Raw genomic sequence first — 23,744 nt, 5'->3', positions numbered from 1 at the left:
GGGAGTCAACATTCTAGTGCCATTGTACTGAAGGGTTGCCTCCCAAGCACATGCTGTCCCTCTCTGCTTTCTATAGCCTGAAAGATACTTTTGCTAGCATACAACAACTTAATGTTTCACTTCTCCTCATGCTCCCAAGGGTGACTATGTCAGGAACCACCAGATCTCTCTTTGTTCTGCTCCAGGCCCAAATACCTAAAAGCAGCTCAGAGTTACACTCTCTTTGGAGCAGTCCTACAGTCTTTCGTTGCTGGGAATATGAGAAAGGTAGGATCTATGGCAAGTCTATTACTGTGAATAAATAAGTATGTTATAAAAAGAAATGTTATACACACACAGTATAGAATTTATACAACATCTAACAGGCACATCTATGGATTTTGGTGCACATTCTACCTGAACAGTAATTCCCAAACCTGGATGGTATCAGGATCACCTGATAAACTTTTAAATTTTTTTTTTTTCAACGTTTATTTATTTTTGGGAGAGAGAGAGACAGAGCATGAACGGGGGAGGGGCAGAGAGAGAGGGAGACACAGAATCGGAAACAGGCTCCAGGCTCCGAGCCATCAGCCCAGAGCCTGACGCGGGGCTCGAACTCACGGACCGTGAGATCGTGACCTGGCTGAAGTCGGACGCTTAACCGACTGCGCCACCCAGGCGCCCCCCTGATAAACTTTTAAATACATAGATCCCGGAGATTCTGATTCAGTAGGTATAGGGTGGAAGAGACCTTATTCCAAAAGGTCCCCAGGTGATTCTGATATAAAATCTCTGTTGACCTTGGTTTTGAAGTGACTGACCTAGAATACAATACTTATCTACGCTAAATACAGGTCTACATAAATCCAAGCTACTCAAATACCACTGTTTTCTACTATGAGAATTTTTGGTTCATTCTTTAGAAGAATTGTTTTGTTTATTTATTTAAATAAAATGTATAAAGCCTACCTCAAAACTAGTATGATGTCCATATAAACAATAATGGAAATGTATCACCCAAGATGGAAATCTTAACGTTTTACCTCTACCATGGGTACCATCAATACCAAAATATCTCTCTAGATGGTATGGACAAGCTCAACACATGACAGAAGGAAAAAAGTAAAAAGAGAAGTGGAAAAACATGGTAAGACTGAACTCATGGTTTTGCAGTGTGTTTCAGTGACCATGTGGCCAACGTTTGAGTGTTTCTGTAACCCAGTACTCACTCATGAAGGCTATTTAGAACCAAGATAATTTTTATTTGATAAACAGGGTCTTATATAGGGTCAATATTAAATCAGAAGCCAACACCTTAAATTCAACAATGCATACCTATACCAAAGGCATAATAATGATAATAAATGGCAATAGGAGATCTCTGAACAAAGTTCAAGTAATACTTATATTTAAAAAAAAAAAAAGACAGGGGCATCTGGGTGGCTCAGTCAGTTAAGTGTCTAACTTTGGCTCAGGTCATGATCTCGTGGTTTGTGAGTTTGAGCCCCACACTGTGCTTTCTGCTGTCAATGCAGAGCCTGCTTTGGATCCTCTGTCCCTCCCTCTCTCTCCCCCCTCCAGCTTGTTCTCTTTCTCAGAATAAATAAAAATAAACTTAAAAAAAAAAAAAGAGTAAGATATCCTTAGTAAGTAGTATAATAGCATGAAATATGGAAAATAGTTAAAGTGCTATTCAATAGATAGAACAAAAGAAATCTGAAAAACCACAAAGGATACATATGTATAGGAATACAGACATACAGAAGTTTAAACAAAACAAAATGTTACTCTAAACTAATATTAATCATGAAAACAAATAATCTGTCAACTTGATTGCTCCTTAAAAATACGGAAACAAATACAGGAAAGAAGGAAATCTAGGCAATAGGTTAACCAAGAAATGGGGGAGGGGGATTACACATTTATGAATACCCAAAAGACATGACAAGGAGAGAAGGAGCAAAAGACCTTGTCTAACAAGTGGTCAGGAAAAAAAAGAATTATAAATAAAATTTACCTCAAAGAGGTAACCAAGTCACTATATTTTAGTCTCAATATACATTCACAACAAAAAATTTTGAGAGAGAGAGAGAGAGAGAGAGAGAGAGAGAGAGAGAGAGACCAACTGAGCGCACGTGCATGTGTGTCCAGGGGAGAGGGGCAAAGAGAGACAGAGAATCCCAAGCAAGATCCATGCTCAGTGTGAGCTCAACATGAAGCTCAATCCCACGACCCTGGGATCATCACCTGAGCCGAAATCAAATATTCTATTTTTTTTCGTTTTTTTTTTTTTTTTGAGACAGAGACAGAGCATGAACGGGGGAGGGGAAGAAGAGAGAGGGAGACACAGAATCCGAAGCAGGCTCCAAGCTCTGAGCCATCAGCCCAGAGCCCGACGCGGAGCTCGAACTCACGGACCGAGAGATCGTGACCCGAGCTGAAGTCGGACGCTTAACCGACTGAGCCACTCAGGCGCCCCAGAAATCAAATGTTCTAAATAGGAGTGGAAAGATAAAGATACAAATAAAACAGGGACGCCTGAGTGGCTTAGTCAGTTAAGTGACCATACTCTTGATCTCAGATCACGATCTCATGGAGATCGAGCCCCAAGTTGGGCTGTGTACTGGCAGCAAGGAGCCTGCATGGGAATCTCCATCTTCCGCTCCTCTCCTGTACACACTCTCTCTCAAAATAAACAAACACTAAAAAAAAAAAAAAAAAAAAGAAAAAGAAAAAGGAAGACACATGGAGCACCTAGGTGGCTCAGTTGGTTAAGTGACTGACTCTTGGTTTCAGATCAGGTCATGATCTTGCAGTTCTTGAGCTTGAGCCCCACACCGAAAACAATTAGGGTACCCTCTATTATTATACAATAGTTATGTGTCATACCTCTGGGAATGTAAAATATCTTATATCTGCTTTATATGATAATGACCATGCTATGTCAGAGTTTTGTTATATCAGAATTTATAAAGAAATAAAAAGTAGTGGGCTGAAACAATTTAGAACTTTCAGTGGTCCAACTAGACAATACTAAAACTACGTACTAACCAACCCTGGCCTCAAACCATGGTTTGTTTTTACCACAGGGAAACTATTGAAGGACTCTGAAAAGGTTCTGAGTTAAAAGAGAGAAATAAGCTCAAAATCTGAACAGTGGTGGTACTAGACCTTTAACTTTAGCGACAGCCAGAGCCTAACAACGCACTGTTTACATGGACAACCTTTAAAGTTGGTGACCAAAAAAAATAAATAAAAATCTGACAAACACATACTGAAAACCTAATGTGTGCCAGTGCACAGGTATACTATACTCAAGTGCAGTAATGATGTATAGTTTTCATGCTGTTTTTCTATAGATATACACTGATATATATTTCTGTCAAAAGAGATCTAAAAAAATGAATACATATAGGGGAGTCTGGGTGGCTCAGTCGGTTAGGCGTCCAACTTCAGCTTGGGTCATGATCTCACAGTTTTTGAGTTAGAGACCCACATAGGGTTCTGTGCTGACAGCTCAGAGCCTGGAGCCTGCTGTGGATTCTGTGTTTCCATCTCTCTCTGACCCTCCCCTGCTTGTGCTCTGTCTCTCTCTCAAAAAGAAATAAACAGGGGCGCCTGGGTGGCGCAGTCGGTTAAGCGTCCGACTTCAGCCAGGTCATGATCTCACGGTCCGTGAGTTCGAGCCCCGCGTCAGGCTCTGGGCTGACGGCTCAGAGCCTGGAGCCTGTTTCCGATTCTGTGTCTCCCTCTCCCTCTGCCCCTCGCCCGTTCATGCTCTGTCTCTCTCTGTCCCAAAAATAAAAAAAATAAACGTTGAAAAAAAAAATTTAATGAATATATACCAAATAATTAGCTACAGAACCAAATGCAGCAGGATATTCTGTGAAACCCATAAACTATTCAGAGCCAGTATGGGGAAGAATAAAAAAGGCAGATGCATTTGTCCTACATCTATGACCTCAGGTATATCACTTTGCCTCTTAGGTTTCTTATCTGTAAAATGAGGGGATTGCCAGATGACTTAAAATTTCCTCTGGCTTTAACATTCTACACTTTTTTTTAGGTTATTAGTTAAATTCATCCCTGTAGGTAAGAAGGAAACAAGTATCCCCACTTCCCAGCTATAGAAATCAGATGGAAATTTTAACTGCATCCATCAAGGCTGTACAAAAGGATGGAGCAAAAGGTAACTTCCTAGCTTTGCAGTCCACTTGTCTGTAACCAAGAATTAGGCAGAAGTCTCTAAAATCTATTTAGATTAAGATGGCTAAGGCACACCGCTCTACTGAGTGGCATTTATATCTGAAGTCGATGAAATTTGATGAGGTATCTCTGTGTCAGGCGAAAACACCACAAACATTAGACACAAACCTACCAGACTGGTTCTTTCCTCCCTCCATTAGGATATGTTTTTTATACTAGACAGTCTGCTCAAAGTGAAGGTACAATCACTATTTGTGTAACTCCCCACACACTCCTTGCACACAGAGTATCAAGACATCTGCTTTTCAAAAGCCCTCCCAATCTAGAACATTTTAGGATTCTGTTGCCACCTTTCTTGTTGGGGAAACTACTGTTATCATCTACCCTCCTACAAAATAAGACACTCTATTTCTTTAATTTTAGTGTGAAAAATGCTTAAAGCCATAGTTATATACTTGATAGGATACTATTTAGCCATTAGCTAAGATGAACACTTACCTAGAAGTCATTAAATTGGCAAATATCTACTACTGAGAACAGTTCAGAATGAAAACAGGACTCTGAATAGTTATTACAGACATCTCAAAATCTATGTACAATTTGGCTCTTACTCAAAGTCGACTTACTCTTATATTACAAATAATTCAAACAATGGGGATGAGGGGGGATAAAGTATTAGAAACGAAAAGCTAGGGTTAAAAAGACACTGGTGTCCAAAGGAACAGGTTACAAAACTTAACATCCAGCAATAAGAAAGTATATTCTTAGTAATTTAAAGTAACATAGGGTATCTAATGGGAAAATGTGCATAACATACAACATGAAGTAAGATTACAAAGGAGGATGCAGAACAGGATTCCAACTTTTCCAACTTAGTTTTTTATTTTCTTTTAAGTTTATTTATTTTAAGAGAGAGAGAAAGAGAATTCAGGGGAGGGGCAGAGAGAGAATCCCCAGCAGGCTCCACACTGTCAGCACAGAGCCCGATGCAGGGCTCAAACTCATGAACCGTGAGATCATGACCCGAGATGAAGTCAGACACTTAACCGACTGAACCAACCAGGTGCCCCCCAACTTAGTTTAATAAAATGAAACAAAACTATACAAATAGCATTCCTGGTGAGATCCCCTACCTTAAGTCCGGTGGGTATTGTATCTCGCCTGGACTGATGCAATGGCCTCTGAACGAGTTTCCCTGTTTCCCTTCTTGCTCCCTTACCACCCATTTTTCACACATTGGCCAGAATTTTAAAATGGAAATTCATGGGGTGCTTGGGTGGCTCAGTTGGTTAAGCATCTGACTTCAGCTCAGGTCATGATCTCGCAGTCCGTGAGTTTGAGCCCCATGTCCGGCTCTGTGCTGATAGCTCAGAGCCTGCAGCCTGTTTCAGATTCTGTGTCTCCCTCTCTCTCTGCCCCTCCCCCATTCACATTCTGTCTGGCTCTCAAACATGAATAAACGTTAAAAAAATTTTTTTAAATAAAATGGAAATTCATTATCAGCAAGGAGACTTCCCTTCTGAAACCTCCCATGGGAAAACTTGTAAGCTCAAATCTAAACTCTTTCACCTGGCCTACAGGGTCCTTTAGGGCCCTATCAGCAGATCTGTATCTAGCCTCATACACTCTGCTCTAATCATATTAAACTGCTTTTAGTAGCCAGAACATTTTAGGCTTCTCTCCTCCTGCCTCTGGACCTTTGTACATGCCATTCCCTCTTCTAGGAATATATAAACAATTAAACTCCTACAAAGTCATTGTATAAATACACTAGTACAAGTGCCCAAAGAGGTGTAGGCAAGAAAAATATTGTAACATCTTTATCTAACATCAAGATTAAAAAAAACTCAAATATCCACACTATGTGTATAGTGTGCTGTCATTTGTTTTTTAGGAAGGATACACAAACACATATGTTAATACATGAATAGAATTTTCTCTGGAAGGATGTATGAAAAACTGGTAATATTTATTACCTGTGGAGAAGAAAACTGAGGGATCAGAAGTGGGAAGAAATTATTTTTCATTATTACCAGTTTGTATTGTTTGATATATCTCTCCCCACGTGTTTGTATTTAATGTGGTAGTTACAAAATACTTGTATAGCACCGTTACATTTTGTCTTTAAAACTGTATTATTTCCTGTGCATGTCCATTTACAAAAGTGCAGGGAAAAAACCCAAAAGGAATATACCAAACTGTTAATAGTGTTTATCTCTGTGGAAAAAAAATAAAAGGGCTACTTCTTTAGGATCTAATATAGTTCTACAATTATTAGACTCTTCCAAAGAATGAAACTAAATGCTACTTGGATGATACAAAAACAGATTAAGGCCAAATGTGAGGAAAGTTCTAAGAATTGCCTCTGTAATGTCAATTCCTTCTACACTTGGGCAGATACATGGCTGCCAGTACCCTCCCCCTCCTGCCTTCTCTCCCTCATGCCTGCACTTCTCCGACAGTGTCCTAGCAAGGCTTTGAATCCACCCAAGAAGTCTGAAGTTTTGAGAGAGAGAGCGGGCGAGCATGTGCACACGGGAGGGCAGAGTGGGAAAGAGGATTCCAAGCAAGCCCTGTACCACTGGCGCAGAGCACGACGTGGGGCTCAAATCCATGAACCATGAGATCATGACCTGAGCCGAAATCAAGAGTTGGACGCTTAAATGACTGGTTACCCAAGACACCCCAAATCCACCCAAGAAGTCTAGACTTCACTGCCAGAGTAAACTAGACAAAAACTACTTTTATTATCTCATTATATTTATCAGAAAGCTTCAGTCCTATTTCCTACTATACTGGATTCCTTTCAAAATTATACAATACAGGGGCACCTGAGTGGCTCAGTTGGTTGAGAGTCTGACTTCGGTTCAGGTCATGATCTCACAGTTTGTGAGTTCAAGCCCTGTGTCAGGCTCTGTGCTGACAACTTGGAGCCTGGAGACTGCTTCAGACTCTGGGTCTCATTCTCTCTCTGCCCCTCCCCCACTTGTGCTTGGTCTCTCTCTGCCCCTCCCCCACTTGTGCTTGGTCTCTCTCTGCCTCTCAAAAATAAATACATTAAAAAATTTTTTTAATTATACAATACAAACAGAAGAAAACTCAGATAATCTAGAATATAAATCTATAGTTTTTTTTTTTTGAGAGAGAGAAAGAAATGGAGCGGGGAAGAAGGGCAAAGGGGGGATGGGGAGAGGGGAGAGAGAGTGAGAATCTTAAGCTGAGAATCGATGCTGATCCCACAATCCTGGGATCATCACCTGCGCCAAAATCAAGAGCCGGACGGACACTCAACTGACTGAGCCACCGAGGTGCCCCTCTATTGGTTTTATATAAACATTCTGGTTTATATCTATAGTCTCCTCCCTATATATACACACATACCTTTGGACATACATTTAATAATTTGCTTTATGTAATAGGTCTCAAATCTCTCCATTTCAATGTATTACTATACATAATATAATGGTTTCATGACATTCTATTATATAGACATTCACAATTTAATCAGTCCTCTATTGTTGAATATGGTTAGTCCCAAATTTTGGTAATTCTACTTTATTTAAAAAAAAAAAGGGAAAAATTTATTTGCGTTACAAAATATTATACAAACTAGAAAAGCTAGAAAAAGTTACTCCAAACTTAACCACCCTTGCACTACTAGTTCTTTATTTTATTTTGACCAGTGTTTTCATGTCTGTTTTGTCTTTTTCCTGGGGTATTCATTCAATTACACACTAAGTTCTTGCTATGTGCCATGTTTTTGGTTTCATTTACTTTTATTCCATAACAATTTCTTTTTTTGGAACGATATTAAAAAAAAATTCATAGACATTTTGCTGGCTAAGAGTCTTCCCAATTAGTTTCTTTTTGTGGTTGTCAAACTTCACTCCCACATGGGGTATGGCCCTGTTTACTCATCCATTTCTCTGCTGCTCAAGAGATTTTGATTAATGTCATTTTCTCATCCACAAAGTCCCAATTTACTTGATTCACTTAACTTCTGTATAGTCTGGTGGTCATCACTATAGCTTAATGCAAAATATATACATTGACCCACTATTCTAATGTCTACAGATTATCACTTTACTTCTATATAGCACATTACCGTTACAAATACATGGGTTTCCCCCTAACAATACTTCATCTAACTGCCATAGCCTATAACAAGGTAGATACATCATTTTACCAATGAGGAAAGGAAGGCACAAGGAAGTCACCCTTGATGGACTTGCCCAAGGCTACATAGCTATTAAGCTGCAGTGACTAAACCTTGGTGCCCTAATGGGATTAAAATCGAATTTATACTGCTTCTGAATTTCTTGATATACCTAGATCAAGGTCTCTCCTCCAGAAAGCCTTTCTCAAAATCTTTCACCAACTCCTGTAACAGACTACCCTCTCTGCATCCTGAACACACTTTTACCAGAGCACAAACAACACTTAATCTCTTCCCTATACTCAAGACTCTCAGAAAAACAATCTTTTTCTTATTTAAGAAATCCCTGGGGATTCAAATCCCTAGTATGTAACACAGTGCCTGGCACAAAGTAGAAAGGCAAGTGTTCAAAGAATGGAATGAATACAAGTATTCAACAAATACTACAAATATTTAGAGTACATCCAAATATTCAGGTTGATCCAATTCAAATCATTTCAGAGAAATTCACACTCCATGATATCTAGAACAAATTAGGTTCAAATATAAAACTTGTATTCAAACAGCAGATATTGTCAGTATAGAAAATGTATTTCTTACGTGCCACTTATATTAAGAGCAATACACTAGTAACAATAGGTAATACTAAAAAAAATAGACACTTCTAAATAACTGTTTTAAGAATCACAAGGTCTACAAGCTTAAGATTTAGACATATTATTAAGACTCTCAATATTTAACCTGAATGGGGAGGTAACAAATCAGTATAAATTGTTAATTATGCTGGAGTTAATATGACATTTGCTTTCAAAATCTTGTTTTGTAGAATTTATTTTACAGTTAAAAAAAAATTTTTTTTTGAGAGACAGCACATGTGTAAGCAGGGGAGAGGGGCAGAAGACAGAGAGAATCCCAAGCAAAATCCACACTCAGTGTGGAGCCTGACATGGGGCTTGATCCCATGACCCTGGGATCATGACCTGAACTGAAATCAAGAGTCAAAAACTCAACTGACTGAGCCACCCAGGCACCCCAAATGATGTGTGGCCTTTTACAAAGTAGGCTCCATGCCCAATGTGGGGCTTGAACTCATTAAGAGTTCCTGCTCAGATCAAGAGTCTTGTGCTCTATGGACTGAACCAATCGAACACCCCATTTCACAGTTTCAGACCTGAGTCTGTTCATTGTTTAAAAAAAAAAATTTTTTTTAAAATTATAATTAGGTCATTGGAATGGTCTTAATGACAGTATTTCTGACTTGGTCCGCCATCTAGAACTGTCTACCAATTGGTGTAGAGCTCTTGTGCATGTTGGGCACCTGTAGAAACATGCATGCAAGCAAACAAGCACCGATTTAATACAATTTAATGTCTATATTCCACAATAGGATAATACAGGGAACAAAGTAAGGAGCTGGATGACAGAGCTGTTCCATAGCTCAGAACTATTGCTTCTCAAACGTTTCCACTGTAGTACCTATACAAAGGATGATTCTTATTCCCTAGGGACTCATGACCCACTTTGCTGAAAACCTGGGTTCTCTTCAACAGTCTATACAGAGTTCCCATTCTGATCCTAAAATATGTATTTGCTTTAGTGTAAAAATTTAAAAATTACTTACCAGTCAAATTACTTAACTCACCGCCCCCTCAATGAGCACAATTGAAGCTCCAAGAAGATGGGTCATGCTTATCTTGTGGCTTCAAGTACCCCGGAATCATACCACTTTGTACCCTAAGGGTATTCATATCCCAGTTTGAGAAACAGGGATCTAAACAATTAAATTGCCATAATACTTAAAAGTGACCAACACGTTCCTACAACCCCATTCCCCAAACTCTTAAGGCTAGTTTTCTCAACAGCTTTTTAAATCAGTATTGTTTTTCTTTTCAGGAGCTCATTAATATGTACTCTGTGTCAATACTCCTTAAAAAAACCTGCAGGGCACAAATTATTTCTTGAGTGACAAAATCCTAGCACACAGACCTTGTCCTTCCCACCTATCAATGTACTAAGCTGCTCATGGAAAATAGATTTGAATAGTAGAGTTTTCATTCCTGTTCCCTTCCTCCTCTCTATTTGCTCCAACACACCTTGTAAGAAAAATCTTAGTAGTCACTTATATGATTCATTCACATAAGCTTATCTAATGTCAGCATTTATAACTCCCCACCTTTCCCCTTTGCTGTTACACAAGTACAATTAAATTATTTTCACATTTTCTAAGGGACAAGAAGGATGTGTATTCTAATAGCCTGAGAAGAGATAATTTTCCTACCCAGAACCCTACTTTGTTGTTTATGAGATTCCAAAGCCTAGTAGATGTCAATATTTATGAGGCCTGTTCCAAGTTCCCTATAATGTCCATTATATTTTATAGCAAAAATTGTAGGCTACAGTAAATTTTAAGTGACCCCTTAAAATGTTTCAAAACGTTACTGATAATGAATATAATACTGATACAAAAATAGGTCATCAACTAGGCTAATTCAAATTAATTAAGACAACTTTTATCTAGGATCCATTTCCAAAAAAAATAGGATTCCATCTATTGCTCATCAAAATTTCAAATTGCCACAGGCCATGGACTCTTGACGTCATTTGTCAATAACCAAAATATACGTTCCAAGGGTTTCTGCAGAAAAACAACTATTTCCTGGGGTCTATGTACATGCTCAGAATGGTACTTAATGCTTTATACACATTCTCACCAACCTAGAGCCTAGCCTCTGTAATTGGTGTTGTTCTCTCACAAATGGGGACCATAGGAGTAGAGAAGTTAAGTAACGTGCTCAGTGTCACCCAGCTAGTATATGCCAGTGCAGAGTTTCAAACTGAGGACTCTGACTATAAAACATGTATGCCCTCAATTATTCACTGTCCTGCATCTTCTATACCCAAGAACAATATAGCAAATCCTCCAACCCCAGAAAGGATTTATTACTCCCATCTTCAAGACCAAGAAATGGAAAGAGTATTTACCTCTCCGTGGCTGCAAAGTCAGTTTCAGGAGAGAACACAGAACCCAGCTCTCAAGCCCCTGGTCAGCAACCTGTCCACTAGTGCATCTTGGTCTTTGGCTCCAGATCTGTGACCATTCTAAAACAGAAACATAAATCATTTTATGAACACCAAATACACACAACTGCACATATAATATGAAAGGCAAATTGAGGGCAAGATAAAAGCTGACAAAATTGGTTAAAAAACAATATACTGGTTCTGATACATCACATTACTAAATAAGGCATTCCATAAATTCTACCAAACCGTAATAAACACTTATTTCTTTATATATTTGCTAAATATATAAAGGACTAAAGATCTGTGGTTATCAAAATAGCACCATTGGGGTGCTTAGCTGGCTCAGTTGGTGGAGCATGAGACTTGATCTTGGGGTTGTAGGTTTGAGCCCCATGTTGAGTCTACACCCAACAGACTACTGAAAAAATAGTACCTTCAGATTACTGAAAAAAATAATAAAATCTTTAAAAAAAAATACCCCATTATGACCTTGCAGGGAAATAATGGCACACGTATATATATTTGAGCTGACAAAAAAATTAATTCTTATAGATGTAGTAATTAATAGTCCTTTAACAGTATTATTTCCTTATCTGCAGGAAGGAAGGGCTTTCACTGTCTTGAAATTCCTAGAAGCACAGCAATGAAATACTTTTTTTGTTACCTGATAATTTTATCCCCAAATTACAAATATATGAATTGTCAAGTTTTAAGCTTTAGGTAATAGTAGAGTGGAACTTACTTCCAAAGGAAAAAAGAAAAGAAACTTCCAAGTGAAATGGAAGTGCTAAATTTGAATTAAGAGTTTCCAAGGAATTTGGCATATAAGGTACAACTACAAAGGCATCTATCTCATAATTAACTAAAGCTCACAAAACTAAGCTAATATAATACTTTCTTAGAAGCTAAAGAAAAGTCTTCTCTCTTGAGAGGCAATTTACATCTTGAAAAGACGATTAGCATATCTAGTCCAAGAAACACTTTTGTATTAGAGTCCATATAGTGTTACTAGCATGCCTCAAAGGGAGGAGATTTTATATACCTGAACATTCTAGAGGTAACTAAAAATGAACACCAAGTAGAGAAAAATCACTATTCTCAATGCATACATTAGCAGTCTATAAGCAATGTCCCATCTTTGCACTGAAATATTAATCACTAAGAAAATGCAGACCTGCCAGTGAAGATCTGAAGATGGTGACTAGAGAAAGTTTAATGTTTAGAAAAACAAACATGGTACGCCAAATCCACACATCCAACTGCAAACCAGGGTCTTCAAGGTTATGCATTATTTGCCATTATTGTTCTTTCGAAACCTGTATGCTCTTTCTCAAAGTATTAAATTATGACAAATTTTAGTTGTTTGAAGAGGGACCTAATTTTTGGCCAAAGAGCCTGAAGTCATCCGGGACTGAGACAGGTCAGTAAGGTAAACAGATGATCAACTAAGTCTCTGATTTAAAAAAATGAAATGGAAGCTATACATGATGGGGAGTGAATTTGATGCCAGTAGCAAAAAAACAGTTTCTAGAGGTGGAGTTTTTGCCAGCAGACACCACTGTGAAAGGCTCTGCCACAGGACTCTCCCTTGGGGCCCTAGTCAGCCGCAGGTGGCCCCTGCACTCCCAAAGAACTCCCTAAGCCACCCAAAGAAGTTCCTCATTTTTGTGCGTTCTTTAAAGCTATATCTTAAACCTCTTAAGTTTAGTCTTAAGTTTAGTCTTAAGAATGACTTTTACAACTTCTAAATTTTCTTATGTTGGTTAAATAGACCCCTAAGGATGACTTTCACAATTCCTCTTAAATATATTCTTAAGTGGGCAAACATTCCTGTTGTAATCTTCTTCATGTTATTGATTTAAGTTATAAGCTCCTTTGGGTAACCTTATATCCTCAATTCATTCTCTGTAGATTTCATTTTCCAATAAAAGCAAAGTATGAATCCTGGCATATAGGAAATCTCAAAGGACAGCAACTCTGTGGAGTCTACACCACTAAAAGAGCATAAATAACATGGAAGACTAAGAGGCTGATGACTGCATATGGCAGAACTAAACGAAGAAACAAAACATGGTTTGTGGAGCATAACACTAACCAGGGAAAACAAATTTTATTTCTGGCCCAATATAGATCTTTTGGATTTTAATTTTTAACCTGTGTAGAGATTATTTTTATAAGTAAAACAGACCACCTGCCATCCACAATGTGGAAAATCTCACAAATGCAAAAAAAACCTACATAGACTTATTAAACAATTAAGCATGGTTCTATTACCAAACCTGCACTTCATCAATACTACTGTATTTGTTAGTGCAATTTTACTTTTACTGTAGGAGGGGGGAAAAGGGACATTTTGTAGAATTTGAAAAAGGGATGTTGAAAGACTACTGTAGATGCAGATTGCTGCAAAATCCTACAGGTTGAGCAGACCCAACAACTTTGTTTAGTGCCAGCCTGTTTTAATTTCCTCATAAATTTAACATAGTCTTAAAAAAAAAGTTAATCAAGATTTCCCTCTCTCCAAAGCAACCCGAGTTAATGTATCAACTGCTGCTGCACGATACTATATTAAAGTACTAGAATACTTGAGGAAAAGGGAAAAAGAGATAACTCTGACAATTCAGCAGGAAGCTTTTTAATGACTTAAGACAGCTGAGGGCAGTAAACTTAATATACATGTCCTGTTTAACTTCTTTTGCCGCCTATAGGGAACTTAGATTTTTAACTTTCTTACTTGATTTAAACTCCAAGCTTGAAGACTACTTATGCGAATGTTTACTTAACGCTGAACTCTGGGCTACAGGAAGTCAGCTACTAAAGAGTAGTTACATTAGGCGTAGATATTTATAAACCAACTGCAGCTAGCGACCCAGGATTCAATTACAACATCAACCCTCATATTTCAGCGTATGGGCAAATTACCAGTGGAGTCAAGAATAAATTCATTCTGCCCTACTGGAGCTTTAGATCAGGTTGCACAATCCCGGGGCAGAAGTGCCTTCGCCTAGCCCTAAAGCATCAGGTACTAAATACTGTACTAACTCAGTGTCAGGACATTTTAAAGCGGGAGGGAAACTCAAGGGTCGCCTAAACCAATTCAACAAGCCCATAATCCCGAATTCAGGAATTTGTCACGTCACTTGAGATCAGAATGAAATGAAGTTTCGATCCCTTTGAGATCTCTTAGCGCACAAAGTCAGGCTATCATTACAAGAGGAGTCCGACCCTGGCTGTAGGAAAACGACTCGGTGCGGAACTCGAGTCTCTTCCGCCCACTGTGTGGGGCCGCACCAGTCAGGTCCAGCGAGGAGCTGGGGCGCGAGTTTGGGGGCGCAGCCGGGCCCGGCGGGGGCGGCGAGCGCGCGTCCCCCCGCCCGCTCAGGCAGCGTCGAGGCGCGAGCAGCTCAGCCAGCCTTGCAGAGGGAGCTCTCGGCAGCTCTGGGGTCTCTCTGCTCGCAGCCGCAGCAGCGCCGCCTGCGCCACTCGGCGGAGACGGAGACCAGAGGCGGCGGCGCGCGGACTGGGAGCGACCGCAGAGCAGCCGAGCGGCAGGGGTACGCTCGCAGAGCGGCCGGGGTAGGTTCCGGGGACCGGGCAGGCTGGAGGAGGGGCAGGCAGAGAGGCGTCGGCCAGGGCCCGACACTCATACTACCCGGACACCGGGCTGCGCGCGCGCGCGCGCGGCGACAGTGGGTCGGGACCCTCGAGCAAGGCGGGCGCGGGAGCCGGGATGCGGAGATCGCCTCTCGTCTGAGGCCACCCGCCGCGGGAGGGGCGGAGGGCAGAGGGCGGGCCGCGGCCGGGCAACCAGTCGGGCCAAGAGCCGGCCTCGAGGGCAGAGACAAAGGAAGGAAAATGGAGTCGCCGGCGCGCGGGCCTCTGTTGCTGCCGCCGCCGCCAGAGGCCTAGCGCGCCGCCAGGAGGGAGGCCTAGCGGGCGGGTGTGTGTGTGGAGGGGGGGGGGGCCGGCCGGGCCGCGGCGGCGACGGGCAATGGCGGCGGCCGCGCCGCAGCAGGGACGGTAGAGGGAGACAAACACCCCCCGGCGGCGGCGCTGGCGCCGGGCTGCAGCCAGCGCCGACCGGAGCGGCCCCATCGTGACACCTAGAGGCGGCCCGCGAAACCTCCTCCACCCCGGGCCCCCTTACCTCCGCGCCACACCCCCTGCAGCGCCCGCTCCGCCGCCGCTCCACCGCTCCGGCCACCCGGCGTCCCCGGACAGCTCCGCGCACCCGCACCGGCTACCGCCGCCGCAGCTGCCGCCAAAGAAGCAGCTCCGCGCACGGTTTAATCGCTCCACAGGCTCGGACACAAAATGGCGGCGGCGCGGTGCAGTGCGCCTGCGTCGGCGCTGCCGGGGCCGCGGGTGCTGATAAGGGAAGGGACGGGTGGGGGGGCCGGCCAGGCGACGAGTGGAGGGCGGGGGAGGAAAGGTGAGGGGAGGGGTTGGCGCAGGGCAGCATGGGAGGCGGCCCCGGGCGCCAACTTTCAAAAGCGGGCGCGATGGCGTCACGGGACGCGCCGCGAGTCGCGTCACGCCGCAGGCGCCCTCCCGCGCCCTCGCCCGGTCGCGCGTGGACTCTGCGGGCGCCGCTACGTCCGGGCTCCTGCTGGGTGGGGCTTCCTGGGCGGAGGTCGCCGCCGCCTCTGGGCGGTACAAGATCCCGGGCTCTCTTGACCTGGTTCCCCAGCCGCAGTCTCCCTTCCTGAATACGTAAAGGGGGTGGGGGTGGGAGGGTGCGAGAGAGGGTGTTTGGAGGAAGCGCGCGCGGGGCTAGGCGGTGGGGTTGAGGCGGTTCTTGGGCCGGGCCCCGCCCCAATCTCCGCCCTAGCCGGGCCGGCCCCTCTCTCCCAGCGCCCCACCGCCGCCAGCCACCGAGTGAGGCCGGACTGGCCCCCATGCACTCCCAGCTCATCAGAACAGTACAGTGTCCACGAATGAGGGCGGGAAGGCGTATCCTTGCCTAGCGGCTTTTAAGAGATCTCTCCGCCCTTAGGAGAGGGCCTCCTAAAACCGGGTGCAAGAGGACAAGGGCTTCTTGGTGTCACCAGGCCCCTTAAGCCGGAAAGGCCAGCAGAAGACCAAATTTGATGCTTTTTACACGACCATAGCAGTCTTTGGCCAAAAGGGTTTTCTTACTCGGCGCTATATAATGCTGTATTTTTAAAACGTGCACTTGTTGCCCTTGCTTGAGAGTGAAATTCTGTGTGGGTGGCGCCCTTAAGCCCCTCACAGTGCGGTCGCCCCTCCTCCTCCCTAGGATGCACCTGCGGACTTTACCCAACTTGCAATGATGAAGTTCACCTACCACAGACTGGAGGATGTTCTGGTGGCTCAGGGAGGAGAGCCTTTGGTACTGATGGGAACTGACTGAGGACTGTATTCTGAACTCCCTTACTTCCGATATCACGGATAACAAGCAGACCCAGCATCAAGGAGACAGCTTCTGCGCTATTCAGCAGATTGTTTCATTATGAGGATGCCAGCCCAATATTGACAGATTTTTCTGGGTGTTTCTGAAAAAGGAAATCAGACGGGCGCCTGTGTGGTACAGTCGAATAAGCGTCTGACTTTGGCTCAAGTCATGATCTTGGCGGTTCGTGAGTTTTAGCCTCGCATTGGGCTTTTGTGCTGGCAGCTCCGAGCCTGGAGCTTGTTTTGGGTTCTGTGTCTCCTGCTCTCTCTGCCCCTTACCTGCTCAAGCTCGGTCTCTCAAAAATAAACATTAAAAAAAAGGGGGGGGGCAGAAATCTAGATTTTTGTAATGTAAATCTTCAGATATTTAGATGTTAGCAACTAAATCAGATGTTTTTAAAATGCATAAGCTTGATTAAACCATTCGTGTGGGCTGTCAGTGTATGGCCTCTGACTTGGAGAGGAGAATGAAGAGAAATTCCAAGGCCAGATCCTAGACACTCCAGCACTTAGAAATAGGTAGGGTAATGAAGGAGAATGAGAGGGAGCAGCCAGGAAGGCAAGAAAGAAATCCACAAGACTGTTGAGTTTGGAACCCAAGGGCAGAGAAGGTTTAGGGTAGGGAGGAGTGGTCAACTGTGCCTACTGCTGCTGAGAGGTCAGCTTGGGCCAGAGACATGGCTGTTGGACTGGTCACCTTGGAAGTCACTGGAGAATATCAATGGTGACTGGCTTGATTCATGTTGGTAAATCAACAGATGCAGATCTCACTAGAATGAGTTTGAAGAGTGAATGGAAAAGTAAGGGAATAGAGATAGCACACATAAGCAAGATGAGAAGTTTTGTTGTGAAGGGAGCAAAGAAATTTAGGGATAAATGGAAGGTAATGGGTCAAGGGAGGAGATGTTTTAAAACATGATAGAGTTCTTGACTGTGTTTATATGCCATTGGGAGTGATACAGAAGGCTTGCTTGACTTACATAGGAATGAAACCCATGAGAGGATATAAGGGAACGGAGAACTGACCTCAGGAACAGGATGCTTCTGCTGTGAAGTAACGAAGGTGAAGATGGATGCAAATGTTGGGGAGAGGAAAAGCAAGCTTACAGCTTTCCTTAGTAGGACTGCCTTGTTAGCATTGGGTACCCATTTGAAGTTTGTGATCATGACTTTAAAGTTAAACCAGTTGGCCCAGTATGTGGTTTTTTCCAGCAACATTCAGCTGCTTGGGTGCAGACTTGCAGAAAAGGGATAATTTGGTTTCTCAACACCAGGTCCTAAGTTTTCTGGTTCCTAATCTCAGGTACTTGATTTATGTGACTAGCTAATATTCTAGAAATATGTGAATATTTGGAAAATTTACATGTGACCCCTTTTTCTAGAAACCAAATGATCCCATTTGTCTTTTATGTACACCTGAGGACTCAAAAATAAAACCCTCAAACTTAGAGGGAAATTACCATATGCCTCCAGAATATTTGTATATTGCAGTTTCTTCAGCTCTCAACCCCAAATACCTCCTGGTATATCTAGGAACTATGTACCAGAAACAACAAGACTGACTTGCACTTAAGTTCTTAGCTTCTTTTTCTTTCTGGTACCTTTAATAATCTGATTAATAAACTTTCTGTACAACTTTACCTGAAACCATAAGAGTAAGCTATGAGAATGTCTTCAAGGGGCACCTGGGTGCCTCATTCAGTTGAGCGGCCCACTTTGGCTCAGGTCATGATCTCATGGTTTATGAGTTTGGGCCTGGCATTGGGCTCTGTGCTGACAGCTCAGAGCCTAGAGCCTGCTTCTGATTCTGTGCCTCCCTCTCTCTCTGCCCCTCTCCTGCTCTGTCTCTCAAAATAAACAAATATTTTTGAAAAAAAGAAAAAAGTCTTCTAAAGCTTTAATATGGGCAAATATAAGTCAATGTATTTAGATGGAAAAAAACTCAACTATATTTACAGTTATATTAACAGCTGCTATGGTCTGAATATTTGTGTCCCTCTCAAAATCCATATGTTGAAATCCTAATGCTGGAGTGCCTGAGTGGCTCCATTGATTAAGCATCCAACTCTTGATTTCAGCTCAGGTCATGATCTCACAGTTCGTGAGTTTGAGCCTGGATTTGGGCTCTATGCTGACAGTGTGGAGCCTGCTTGGGATCCTCTGTCTCCGTATCTCTCTGCCCCTCCCCTGCTTGTGCTCTCTCTCTCTCAAAATGAATAAATAAACTTTAAAAAAAAATCCTAATACTGGATGGGATGGTATTAGTAGGTGGGGCCTTTAGGAGGTACTTAAGTCATGAGAGTAGAACCTTTATAAATAGGTTAAATGCCTTGTAAAAGAGCTTCACAGAGATCCCTAGTCCCTTCTACCATGTTAAGGACACAGCCAGAAAGCAATGGCTATGAGCCAAGAAGAGGGCCTTAATCAAAAAGCAACCATGTTGGTACCTTGATCTTGGACTACTGAGTCTCTAGAATTGTGAGCAATAAATTTCTGTTGTCTATAAGTCACCCACCCAGTCAATGGTATTTTGTTATAGCAGCCTGAACCGACCAAGACAACTATGTTTATGCCAACTATATCAAGGGTGCCTGGCTGTCTCAGTTAGTGGAGACTTTTTGATCTTGGGGTTGTAAATTCAAGTCCCACATTGGGTTTAGAGATTATTTAAGAATAAAATCTTAAAAAAAAAAAAAAAACAACAACAAAAACCCTCCATCTGGGGTGCCTGGGTGGCTCAGTCAGTTAAGCATCCAACTCTTGGTTTCTGTTCAGGTCATGATCTCATGGTTCATGAGTTCGAGCCCCTGTCAGGGTCTGTACTGGTAGCATGGAGCCTGTTTGGGATTCTCTGTCTCTCTCTGCCCACTCCCCCCATCCCTCCTCCACTCATGCTGTCTCTGTCTCTCTCAAAATAAATACACGAACTTAAAAAAACACCTTGGGGCACTTGGGTGTCTCAGTGGGTTAACCGTCCGACTTTGGTTCAGGTCATGATCTCAGTTCATCAGTTCAAGCCCCACGTTGGGCTCTGTGCTGACAGCTCAAAGCAGGCTTCAGGCTCTGTGTGTCCTACTCTCTCTGCCCCTCCCCTGCTTGCATTCTGTCTCTTTCTCTCTCTCTCAAAAAATAATAAAAAAATATAAATAACAAAATATTTATCAACTATATGACCTCTGAGGCATCAGAAGCCAAGAATGGGGTCCAAGTGGCCTTGGAGCATGCTTTCTGAAGACAGAGATCCTAGAGGCTATTCACTAGGAAGGAGCAAATAGAAATGTTGTCTTCTCCTTGTGGAAAACTGTGAGATGTCCTACTTTACGGAATTGACTCCAAAAACCAAGAAATGGAGAGCCAAACCAAAAGGATAGGATGTTTCAGGCTGGACAGAAATAAGCTGAGAGGGAAAAGCAATATGATGAGAGTCTGCGAAACAGTTGGCATAATAAAAATAAGGACAGATTTGTTCCCTGCAGTACTACTCCAGACTACCTCACCAGTGAGAACTATGGTGGTTTAAAACCACTCAGTAATTTAAGGAAGAGTTCTTCCCATGAACTCTGTGTTAGGTTTGTAGTCCACAGGAGTTTAGGGCATTATCAGCTGAAGCTGTTGGCTTACCACATGGCATTAGTGAAGTCACCACGTTCCAGGATCTGGTCCTCAGCCTCACAGGCAGGACCAGAAATATAGTCTGTATCCTGAGAGTGTATTCCTTCCTTAGGGACTTATCTGGTTCACAGGAGCTTGATGGATAAGCAGAGTGCTGCTGTACTAACTGGCAAGTGGACCAATGTCCTTGTGTTGGCAAAAGGCACATTCTTCCCTTGCAGGAGAGCCTCCTGAAAATCCATATTACTGGAAAGCTTGGTGTGCAGTTAATTAGATTAAGAGATGTAAATTATATAACTTAAACATTTAATATCACCCTTTCTGGATGCTAGAGTGAAATTGTCCAGCATTTGAGTCTTATCCTGTCTCTTTATTGGTTTTATGATCTTGGGTGAATTATAACAACTGTAGATTTCTTCGCTATAATATAGGGTGGTAATTGTACTTCACACAGTGGTAAGGATTCAACAAGAAAATTCAAGTAAAGCTCTTGGATAATTCTAGACACCAGTAACCATACAAAAAATGTAAACTATTGTTACTATTTTATTTTTATGCTTCTTGTTACCTACCTTCACTCCTAAATCTACCTTCTGATGGACATGGTCTTTCTAGATTCATTAACAGAATCCATTACTGACTAGGCTTTCCATTCTTTCTGTGAAGGGCGTACTTTGCTCTATAAGTCTTAGAGAACAATTCCATTTCCAAGATCTTCCTTGATTCCCACTGTTGCCCCATATAAAGTCTGCAATTATTACAAGATTTATGTGGTGTTTTTTTTTTAATTTTTTTTCAACGTTTATTTATTTTTGGGACAGAGAGAGACAGAGCATGAACGGGCGAGGGGCAGAGAGAGAGGGAGACACAGAATCGGAAACAGGCTCCAGGCTCTGAGCCCTCAGCCCAGAGCCCAACGCGGGGCTCGAACTCACGGACCGCGAGATCGTGACCTGGCTGAAGTCGGACGCTTAACCGACTGCGCCACCCAGGCGCCCCTAGATTTATGTGGTTTTTAAAAACTCTTTCAGCAAGAGAATTGCTGATAGAGGAGAAGTGTTGATTTTCTAAGTAATGATGGTAATTCTAAGTAATGATTTCTTGCCTGCTTTAAGGGTAAGATCTAAAGTTACATCTGAATACTCCTGTCTGTATCTGTTATGTGACATATAATCCAGTTTAGCAAACGTTTATTGAGTACTTGCTGTTCTATTCACTGGGGATATAAAAATGACCCAAGATGTGTTTCCTGTCCTTGAACTCAAAGTTTAACTGGTGAGACTAGTTAAAAAACAGAACAAAACAAAATAAAACAAAAAAAAACAGGGGCACCTGGGTGGCTCAGTCGGTTGGGCGTCTGACTTCAGCTCAGGCCATGATCTCGCGGTCCATGAGTTCGAGCCCCACGTCGGGCTCTGTGCTGACAGCTCAGAGCCTGGAGCCTGTTTCAGATTCTGTGTCTCCCTCTCTCTCTGCCCCTCCCCCGTTCATGCTCTGTCTCTCTGTGTCTCAAAAATAAATAAACATTAAAAAAAAATTAAACACACAAAAAAACAATTATTGCAATAATGGCTATAATGGGAAGAAATGGATAGATAAAGGAGTAAATCATTCTCTAGGAGTATCTCATTTCAGCTGGGTGTTAAAGGATCAGAAAGCATAAACAAGCAAGGCAAAGGCATGTAAGGTGAAAAGAGCCATAATCAAGAGCATAAAAGGGCACAAGAATGTTGGGGGACAGCAAGTCATTCCACGTCATTGGACTAGGGTGTAGAGTAGTGACACTAAACCTTGTAAGACATTTGGAAAGCTTCCAGTGTCAACTGCCAAGGGCAACCACTTTCTTGTAACATATTAAAGACTTGCCCTTTCATATCTCCTACCCAGACCACAAATTTTTTTCTTTACTGATGTCTTTAGACCCCTGTAAAAAGCCATGTTTATTTTTTACCTCACAGCTCAAATTACTGCTTTCTGAAGTCTAACAGACTTTACCTAGACCTACATCCCACATTTGTTTTTTGTGCTCTTACTTGCATTTTTCAGGCATACATTGATCACCCTTGTAACGATCTCATCTGTACATTTTTCATTTTGCAAAACTTCTTCATGTGTGTTCTTTGAATTGATGTTCACAGCTGTATTTGAAGAGCCAGACACAGGTTTGTCCTAAGCTCAAGACATAATGTGACTTGCTCAGAGTCATCCGGTAACTTGTTGGAAAAATCAGAATGAGTGCTCAGATCTTCCAGCCCCACCTCCTCTCTTCCAGTTCTTTCACTGGCTGCTCAGAGGTCTTCACTGCCAGATAACATTTCCATTTTTTTATGTGTATTTATTTATATTTTTTTAATGGTTTGAGAGACAGACAGACAGACAGAGCATGAGTCGAGGAGCAGCAGAGAGAGAGGGAGATACAGAATCTGAAGCAGGCCCTGGGCTCTGAGCTGTCAGCACAGAGCCCAACGCGGGGCTTGAACTCACAGACCATGAGATCATGACCTGAGCCGAATTCGGATGCTTAACCAACTGAGCCACCCAGGTGCCCCTGTTTATTTTTGAGAGAGACAAAGACAGAGTGTGAATGGGGGAGGGGCAGAGAGAGATGGAGACACAGAGAATCTGAAGCAGGCTCCAGGCTCTGAGCTGTCAACATAGAGCCCGACATGGAACTCGAACCCACAGACTGTGAGATCGTGACCTGAACCGAAGTCGGACGCTTAACTGAGCCACCCAGGCGCACCTGGAGTGATGAATTTTTAAACTGCTTGAGATCCAGATCAATGAATCAATGCCCACACTGGGTAATACTGGACATAGATTATCTCCCTAGCTCTTAAGTGCCTTATATTTTTGTCTTATGTTAGTCTATAGAAGCTAGACTAAACTTCATGAGCATTAGTAGCTAAAAGTCAAGGATGAAGAGACAAGTATAAAGTATGGACTGCAGGTATGGGAGGAATAGATGGATCACTGGACATCACAGTAGTTCTATAAGACTTCATAGTAAAGCACGGATGACCCTTAAGCTGCTTTTGGTCCACATCCATCTCTTTTTGCCCTGGATCTACATTTCCAGATTTTTTCTGGATACTTCTTCCTGGAAAGCTCCCAGATCACCTTTCCAGCTTGTTTACTCTCCTCCCAACCTGTTAAAAGGGCTCTCCCTTTTCAGTGAAAGATACCGCCCTCCATCCAGAAACTTGGGCTTCGTCCTCTCACCTCCCACATCCTATCAGCACCAAACTTTGTTTTTCCCTTCTGTCTTTGGAACATCTCTTCACTATCCTATCCATCCCACTGCCTCCATCCCAGCCCAGGCCATTATCGTTTCTCCTAACTACGGCTT

General features: G+C 42.5%; 1 protein-coding gene across 4 annotated transcripts in view; it reads right to left on the bottom strand.

The window, feature by feature from the left end:
* Positions 1 to 15,702, bottom strand: part of CTCF (CCCTC-binding factor) — a 47,903-nt gene extending 32,201 nt beyond the window's left edge. For 3 of the 4 annotated variants that reach the window (XM_047078577.1, XM_047078576.1, XM_047078579.1), the window contains exons 1-3: positions 15,516 to 15,702; positions 11,327 to 11,443; positions 9,966 to 10,078 (exon numbers count right to left, since the gene is read on the bottom strand). The gene's annotated coding sequence lies outside the window, so the exon portion shown is untranslated. The remainder of the gene's footprint in view (positions 1 to 9,965; positions 10,079 to 11,326; positions 11,444 to 15,515) is intronic. The other variant, XM_047078578.1, reaches the window with a different exon arrangement.
* Between the last annotated feature and the right edge of the window lie 8,042 nt (positions 15,703 to 23,744).

This window comes from Lynx rufus, unplaced genomic scaffold (assembly GCF_022079265.1).
Source record: "Lynx rufus isolate CCGP_SWC_20201006 ecotype Redwood Valley unplaced genomic scaffold, mLynRuf1.p SCAF_16, whole genome shotgun sequence".
Taxonomy (NCBI): Eukaryota; Metazoa; Chordata; class Mammalia; order Carnivora; family Felidae; genus Lynx; species Lynx rufus.
Note: the sequence above shows the minus strand (reverse complement) of the source record. Positions and strands in the feature narration are given on the sequence as shown.